The following is a 9,377-nucleotide window of genomic DNA, read 5'->3' as shown; positions in this document are numbered from 1 at the left end:
GTGCCCATTAGCTTTAATTCTTTATTGGCACAAAAGCAAACTCAAAAGCTAAAGCATGCTATTTTGTAATTTGGGCTATTATTTGAGCTTGAAGATGAATAATACATGAAGTACATGCTTTGTGGAGCGCTCACACAAGGCATGGGGGGAGATTGCACCCAATTGGTCTCTTGTTCATGTCGTGCAAGCTTTCTACATTGATTTGTGTGCAAAAAGTAGAGTTCTTTTGTTCTTGGGGACCTTTTGACGCTCACTACACGCACATACGGCATCCGATCTGCGCATCAGTGGTATCACATATTCCACGGTGGATTTCGTGCCATGGTGGATTCTGTGAGGTTTTACGGTGGATTCCATAAAATTTTATTACCAGGGCTCATACACAAAGTGGATTCTTTGTGCGAGAAGTCGATGGCGATGCCTATCCTTTTCGGGCATTTTGTTAATTTTATGTGTACATGGGTGATTCCATAGTGGGTGATTCCACAAAATACATATTTAAATTAATAAAGTTTATGAGTTTAGAGTGCACACTCGTGATAAATTAAGGTTAGGATTGATTTCTAACCAATTTATTTATGTAGCTAAAGACTGCTAGGTATTCACTTTTGTCGGTTTAATTGTATTATTTTTCTAACAATTGTGAATGCTTCAGTTGATGTGTAGAGCAAGCAGCGGTGGAAGTGGGAAGTATTGGAGGATAGCGTGTATTCAAGTTATCGTCAATATTTTGATGGGTGCGTATCTTAGGCATGGTGCCTATATTTTGTCGCGCTTATTTATCAAAGCGCTTGATATTTATTTATTATTTTTATATGCGCATGGATGCACGATTTAGATATTTGTATTGGACATTGTATTTGGATATGCCTGACTTCTTGGGTGCCCATTAGCTTTAATTCTTTATTGGCACAAAAGCAAACTCAAAAGCTAAAGCATGCTATTTTGTAATTTGGGCTATTATTTGAGCTTGAAGATGAATAATATATGAAATACATGCTTTGTGGAGCGCTCACACAAGGCATGGGGGGAGATTGCACCCAATTGGTCTCTTGTTCATGTCGTGCAAGCTTTCTACATTGATTTGTGTGCAAAAAGTAGAGTTCTTTTGTTCTTGGGGACTTTCTAACGCTCACTACGCACGCTTACGGCATCCGATTTGTGCACCAAAGGACCATGAAAATACATTAGAGAAATCCCTTAAAATATTTATGAGATCATTCCCTTCCTTCTTAATTAGGTCATCCACTATGTATACGAGTTGAGACTTGTCCTTTTCCCTTCCCAAGTTGGCTTCTTTAACTTTGGATGGTCCTTCAATGGTTTCACTTCATGCCCTTTCCAGTTGGCTCCTAGTAACACCACTATTCGATCACCCTTCTTAAAATTCATGAAGTGCTTGGGAAAGTTCAAGGGTTTCTTTTGTTGGTCAACTTCTAAAGAATTCAACTATTTCCTTCTCTCTTCCTTTAGCCTCCTACACCTTAGGTGGACTAGGAGGTGTTGAGATATTGAGCTCCACTCGTGATATGCCAGGGTGACTGTTGTGCATTTATGTCACCGACTTGTTAGCTACAGATGCAGTTGGTATACCGCCCATGAATAATAGCTAGATGACAGCTATCCTTATCTACTCAAGTTCGTGGCTCAGTTAGTATGCCACCTTAGTTAGTTGAGTTTGGTTTGAGACCCATATATAGGGTTCTTCTATTTCTTTGTACTAGAGTTTTTTTGGCTTACATAACTAAGAAGAGGAAAACTGTTTTCAGCCTCCATCTGTGTGTGTATTCTCCCATTGTGCAAGCAAGAAAGATACAACTGAGACTCCTTCCTTCTCTCCCACAATCTTGACATGGTATCAGAGCCTTGTTCGTGGTAAGGAGCTCAAGAAAGCAAACCAAGTTCGCGGTGTTCTGGTAAGAGGACCAGTGTTGCTTTTATTTTTCTGTTTTGGGAGCAAGTCTCTGCAGGTAGCACAACCGGAAAGTGCAAGAGTGCATTGTCTCAGATTGAGATGCCCTTCGCGGTGTAGCAAGAGGGTAGTATATGCTGCGGGAAAGGGCTTTAGCCCTTGGTTGCCCTATTTTGGAGGCGGAAGTTTTCTGCACGCACTCAGGAAAAGGCCCTATTTTATGCTGTGCGACCACTGTTCTACAGGTCGGTGAAAAGTTACCGTAGAAATTGCATCGTATGCCTGTGCGCAGAGACATCGGGAGTTACAGATGTCTCATATATCCTCTTTGTTTGTTTGGTTGACATTAATCAGCTTAACAATGAGGTTATTAGAGTATCCTACCTTCGAGAATCTCTTGATGAAGAGATCCTTCAGATCATTAAAATTATTGCATTTGGCATTATCTAGACTGGTAAACCAAGTCTCTCCCTGTCTCCTAAGCAAAGACCAAAAGCTTGTGCCCCATTGAGTAGGGTCCATGAGGTTGTTAGCCTAGCACACCTACTCAAACTACTCGACAAAGCTGTAGGGGTCATTTGTTGCTTGATATTTATTGAGTTGCTTGGCAACTATTGGTATCTTTGTTTGGCTTTTGGCATTTGGGGTGACTCCCAACCCTACTAGGAATGATCTTGCCAAGGCTACCCCACTTTGCCCAATGCTGGGTTTATCTAGCAATCGCTTCATGAATAGCTTGTTCACTGTAAGGTCTACTTCTAATTCTCTCTCCTTATTAGCATTTCCTCTCATTCTGTTTTTACCTAGGATGACTAGGATCCTATGAACCTCATTGAGCTCTCTCTCCTTATGCAACCTCTGAGCTGTATGCTACTCGCTATGCATTACAATACGATCCTTCCTAGCCTCCTCTCCTCCTCGATATTGGCTAAGATATCAGTTGTTGGAGGTATTCCTTCATGCGTTATCCTTGTCTGCTAGTCATACTGAGTGATAAGTCACCAGATATCAGTTGGGTACTCTGCCATGTTAAGGTTAAGGTCATTCTTGCTTGAACTAGTACTTGCTATGCTAGTTGTCTCCTGACCCACTAGTATTTCTATGAGGTTAACTACACCGGCTAGAGATGTGTCTCTAATCTTGGCTAGTCCTCTGTTCCCTTAGTGGTCTGATGGTTCTATCTTCCCTAAGTCTTTTTTTCTTGTGTCTTGGATCACTTGTCTAGTTTCTGATATAGTGGGTTCATTTCTTAACTGAAATCCCTTTAGTGTATTTCTTATCAATCCAATAAATCTACAAATGTATACACACTTACATACTTGAGCAGTGCGACTTGATGTAAGTTGTGCAAAATCAAGCTTTTCAATTTTCACATGTGCTTAACTATCTAAGATGTAGGGTGCACTCTTCAATGAGGTCAATCACATCCAACATAGGAGAGATAACATTCGGATCCACACAATCTATTTCAATTGGCTGAAATGCAAATCCTTTTCCATGCCTAGGAAATGGCCAAAAGCCAAAATAGCAAATACATCACTAAATGCCTAGCCCATTGGCATAAGCATAGACTCACACATGAATTGATTATATCTACTAATACCCTCTCTCAAATCATGGGTGGCATAGCATAATACAATGATAGAATGATAATGACTAGGATATACAACATTAAACGTCATAATAGGACCATGGATATCCAACTAGTGGTTGATCAAGGCACCACCAAGGTACCTATGAGAGAACTTAATGTCAATGCTGATCGCACTAGTTTTTGAAAATAGAGAAGAATCATAGCAACTCTCAATGTCTATCAATAGTGTCTCCTAGTAGCATGCATGATCATCCTATCAAGGAAGCCTTTGAGCATATGTGACCATAGATTAACTAGATTGCCAAAGTTTTCCCGCATGTCAGCTCATACTTGGAGCCAATCCCACTCTCTATCAAGAAGAAACAACCCATCATTAACTTGCATATCAATCCCAACTCAATGATTTTAACTTGCAAGACTATGATCAATGCACCAAGGGCATCTCTCTCTTTAGCATGTGTATGTGTATAGGTGTATAGATGAGACTCAATGGCCCCAACTCACTGCCTTCTCACAATCCCTCTCTAGTGCATTGGAGAATCGTGAGGCATGACCACAATACCTTCACTAGAAAGCAACCGAAGGAGGGACTAACAAACCCCTTCCTTCTCTATAAAACAAGAGAAGATCCCTTTTGTGCCTTGGCCTTTGTCTTTACTAGACGAGAAGAGCATGAGAAGAATCTGTATCATGCTTCTTCTTCTTCTTCTTCTTCTTCTTCTTCTTCTTCTTCTTCTTCTTCTTCTTCTTATATGAAGCTACTAACTCCTTACAATCCTTGTGAGAAGTCCCTTCTTTTCACCTGCTCAATTGAAGGCTAAGGTAGAGGGGTAGTGATACGAGGTAATCACACAAGCAATAGGTAAGAAGCTCTTCCACCTTGTTCGATTTGCCTTAGTTATAGCCATAAGAGACTCTTGAGGCACCTTCTTATATATTGGATTACCTGCAGACTCCCAATCTTTCTTAGCCTTAACTTGTGCACGTATGAGCAACATATATAATTGAAATTGTAGTATACCCAAAATCTACTATCGAGACCACTTGTAGGTCTAGAATGGAGGCCAAAATGACCTCGAATGCCAATAATCACAATAGGCAAGCCCGAAAGGGCTTGTCTACAATATATAGGCTATACTTTCTACTCACTAAGTTTCATTGCAATCTAAGACTATAGTCTTGCTAACCTCAAGAGTCTCTTATGGCTATAACTAAGGCAAATTGAGCAAGGTGGAAGAGATTCTTACTTGTTGCATGTTTTCTTACACTCCTGTCACTATCCCTCTACTTTGGCCTTCAATTGAGCTCTACACGACTGTGGGACAACTCTGATAACATAAAATTAGACAAGAGAGAAGAGAGGTGAAGAGACTAAGAGCACACGCACAAAAGCAATGGAGACTTGAGCATACATGAATATAATGTTGAAATCTTCTTCTTCTTTTTTCTTATTCCACACAAAATAATTGAGTCTATAACATGATGAAAGACTAATAGAAAAGCACCACACATATGTACACACAGTCACTAATAAGTGTGAATCCACTGAGGGAAAGAAGAGGTTGCACAATGAATGTGATATAACTAGGGATGGACTACTTGGGTGTAGTCTAACTATAGAATCACTAACATATTCTCATGTCATTTACCTAATATACTAGTGAATAATATCCTACCACATCATCAAGGCCCGTAGTGGATACTAGCTCATGTAGAGCTCCACATCTCAACAAGAATGTCTAATGCTTTATGAATGATGAGGGGAGGAGGGTGATGGCTCGCATGAGAGAGTTGTACCAACAAGTTTTTTGGCATAACATCTTAGATAATTGGAAAAACATACCGAAGGGGAGCAAGGACTACATATTAGCATCCTTGTATGAGGAGTTTTCGGTTCCAGCCACAGCAGATAGATTTTCTACAGGCTGGATGATGGACTACATGTGTGCATATATGTCACACAGATGATTGGACGCATACAAGGCACTCAAGAGTGGGGCTGCAAAGCCCGAGTGGCTAGATGCAGACGACTGGCGCTGACTAAGGGAGGACGCTACAAATTCTCTAGGATATTGGAGTCAGTAGCCCGAGGTGGCGAGGGCACGACTAGAGGCCGGAGTGGTCCATCATCTTGGAAGTGGCGGCCACAGGACATATCTGGAGGACTTTGTAAGTTTTCTTTTGTTTTGCTTGCTTATTTTTTTGCAATATCTTTTGTACTGACAATCATGTTTCTAACAGTTAGTATTTTGTTTTCTTTGCAGCACTCCATTACAAATCGTGATCCGACCGGCCTTGAGACTCGATATGCAGACAGGCACGGTCTCATTGCATTGATCGACCGATTGTATAGACGCGGCGGCCCTGTAAGTCACTCATCTTTCTTGTCCGTAGTTACCATGTTTAATTAGAATGCATTATTGTATGGTGGACTGATGTGTAGTTGTTTCTTTTTTTGAAGAGTCCGTTTGATGCTCCTTTGCGACAGGACAAGCTTTCGGATGGCGGGGATGTATAGCTCACCCTTGGATCCCTGGAGCTCACACATCCTTCTTTTTTGGTCGCCTGATCTGTGTAGACATTTTCTATGTAGTAGTGATATCTTGCCATGATTGTACCAGTCGCTTTCATTATGCGATCATGTACTTATTTCATGTATCAGTGTTATGATTTAAGTACACTTTGTTGTTGTTTACACGAGCATTGTACAGAGTGCATAAACTATTTTATATGACCCAAATAAAGCACACAGTGCTATATGTGGCACAATTTTTTTTTCCCTATTACCATCACTATTAGCGTCGCAAAATTACCTGCATGCGCCGTTTTGGCGTTGTTATTAGCATCGCAGAGTATCACTGATACCGATGCAAATAGCGACGCTGATAATGACGCTAATATCGACTGTTCTATGGCATCGCCAATAATGATGCTTTTTGCGACGACGAGGGAAAATTTCTTTATTTACATTTTCGTCGCTTTTAACGTCGGTATAAGGCCTATATCTTGTAGTGTAGACTACACCCACATAGTCCATCCTTCGTTAGGGCACATTCATTATGCCACCTCCTCTTTTCTTAGTGGGTTTACACTTAGTGACCATGTAAACATATGTGTGGCTTTCATATTAGTCTTTCAACATGTTATAGACTCAATTTTTCTATGTGGAAGAAGAAGAAAGAAGAAGAAGAAGATTTTAACCCTATCTTTATGTGTACTCAAGTCTCCATTACTTTTGTAAATGTGCTATTGGTCTCTTCACCTCTCTTCCCTCTTGTCTGTTTTCAACTCCATCAAACTTTCAATGAACATAGTAGAGAGTACAGTTCATACTAAATGTATTCCAAAAGAATAGATTGTATATGCTAAAGCTGGTCCTAGATTTATATCATAGAATCATAAAAGATTCAATAGTATGTCTAGGTTCAAAATTAATTTGCTAGATATGACCATCGAGGGTCAATACACACATGATGGTAGGAGCCTCATACAACATATACAGCTTGTTCTACACCTCTGAAGTGGTCTTACAAGAGGCAATAGATGCAAGAACCTCTTTAGCAATGAATCATAATAGAGCTAGATATACATGAGTATTATACAGCTCTGAAGTAAGCATAGCTTCCTTGTAATTATTGTGGTCCCAATATTCAAGAATAGAATCAGGAATGTGAGTACACAAAATAGCTCCAAATAGCACATCTAATAATTGCTTCTACACAAACCATGCCTTTCATGACAACACTCCATGTGACATAGTTAAGGCCATGAGGTTTATCATTAGTAGATCAACATGAAGGTGCCATTTGGAGAGGATAGGAAGAGAAGTTAAAGAAAAGAATAGAACCAAAGAGAGAGTATGATCAAAATATAGCAAAACTTACATGAACAAAAGTTCACATGTAATGTAGGACCAAAAATCATTTCAAAAAATATGTCACCTCCTATTGTGCAAAAGGATCAAAACAAAGCCAAAATAGGAGCCGAAACATCAAAATGGACATGTGAAGTCATTGGCCCATCCTGTAGACACAAGGAAAACAGAAAACCCAAGGTTAAATCATCAAAACATAGGCTCTTTGAGCATTCAATGTAGTAAATTTGGTGGAAATAACTGAAGTTGTTGATGCCAAATGAAAATGTGGATGTAGTAAAAGTAATAAAAATAGTCCAAACATAGGCTAAATAGGAAACAAAAATGCCACAATTAGGCATTAAGTAGGGCTCCTAAATAGTAGAAAGCTAAAAAAACTAATTAGAAGGAATTTGTAGACCTATAATAATTTGGTTCTATTAGGTCTGATTTCCTTCTATTTTGATTTGTTTTCTTTCTGATTGAGGTTATGATTGTAAATGAGTGGTTTGAGGAATGATTTAGAGAGTGTTGGATGATTTTTGGATGGATTGAATATGGTTTTTATATTTTCTATTGACTTTGGAAGTCTTATGTAGAGCCTCTATAAATCTTCTATTTTATTTTGTATGCTTTTATAAGTGTTCTGTTGGATGAATGTTTAGCTTGGGAATTTTTTTCAATCTTAGAAAGATATGAATGAAATCTCCTCAAAGCTAAGAGAAGCAGAAGAAGTAGTCGATAAATACTTGAAGTGAAGACTAAGGTGATAATGCTAGTAGTGAGCTACCGAAGGTCATTGTAGTGTCTCTGGTAACCTTCCATAGAAACATACCTTTTAGAAGGGGTATCCATGACCAAGAGAAGATTATTGAGTATTATTATTTGTTATTCTAATGTAATATTAAGAGAGAGCATATGTGAGAGAGATAGTGTATGAGAGATAGCCGATTTTCTATGAAAAACAATATATCTATGAGTGAGACTATGAGAGAGATCAAGAGAAAGACTATAAAGACTATGAAGATGATGAAATATGAATACTATGTGATGAATTCCTTTCAAATTTGATCATTCCTTGGTGTTTTGTTGATTCTTTGATGGTTTCTATGAAGAATATGGAGACTATGTTGAAGATTTGTTATGATAAATCCATAGGAGATTTAGTATATGATGTTGCATGAAGATTGGTTATTCTTGGTATTCTTTTTCTTCTTGTGGTTGATTAAAGTATGAAGAACATGCTTGTTGGTGTGACAAGATAGATTTTCTTGCAGTATTTTCCTTGTTTTCTTGGTGTCCCTCTTTGGGTCCCAATCGATAAGAAGTTCTCCCACTCTCTCTCTCTCTTCCCCTTAGATAGTGCTTATGGAGGCACCTAGAGGAGGGTGGAGCAAAAATCTCGAATAGCCATGAGATTTGATGTGCAAGAAAAAATTTATATATTCTACAAATATACACTTTTGGGCTTCCCAATTGTGCTTTTAGCCATTCTAGGTCATTTTGGGATCCACTTTAGGTCCATGATAGTGTTAGGGCATACTATAATTTTAGCCATGTCGGCCATTCTCTAGTGTATAGGCTATAGATTTAAAATTTGTAAGTTTTGAGGTATTTTGTAGGAAGTGAGCATAAGGTTTATGTACAAACAGATTATATATTGTACATATTATTGAGCGGTCAGTGTCGCTATTTGCGTCACAAATAGTGACGCATATAGCGATGCCAATAGCGACGCCGATATCCGCCGTCGCTAATCGGCGTCGCTAATTGCCCAATTCCTTGTAGTGTGTCCTAAGGTCTTAGCCCCCTTCCGAAGCCAACAGAGCCATCAGATTTGGGTTCTGAGAAGCTGAGAAGGAGCTGTAGGAGGCATATTCCACTGTGGATTCCGTGAGGTTTTTCAGTGGATTCCATGAAACTAGAGACATGTTCCACGGTGGATTCCGTGAGATTTTTTCGATAGATTCTGTAAAACTTTATGTATTTTCTGAGGCTTGTACACAAGGTGGATTCCT

Source organism: Lygodium microphyllum, chromosome 22 (assembly GCF_053477565.2).
Source record: "Lygodium microphyllum isolate KBCC chromosome 22, Lygodium_microphyllum_v1.1.10, whole genome shotgun sequence".
NCBI classification, from domain to species: Eukaryota; Viridiplantae; Streptophyta; class Polypodiopsida; order Schizaeales; family Lygodiaceae; genus Lygodium; species Lygodium microphyllum.
This window is presented reverse-complemented; position numbering follows the sequence as displayed.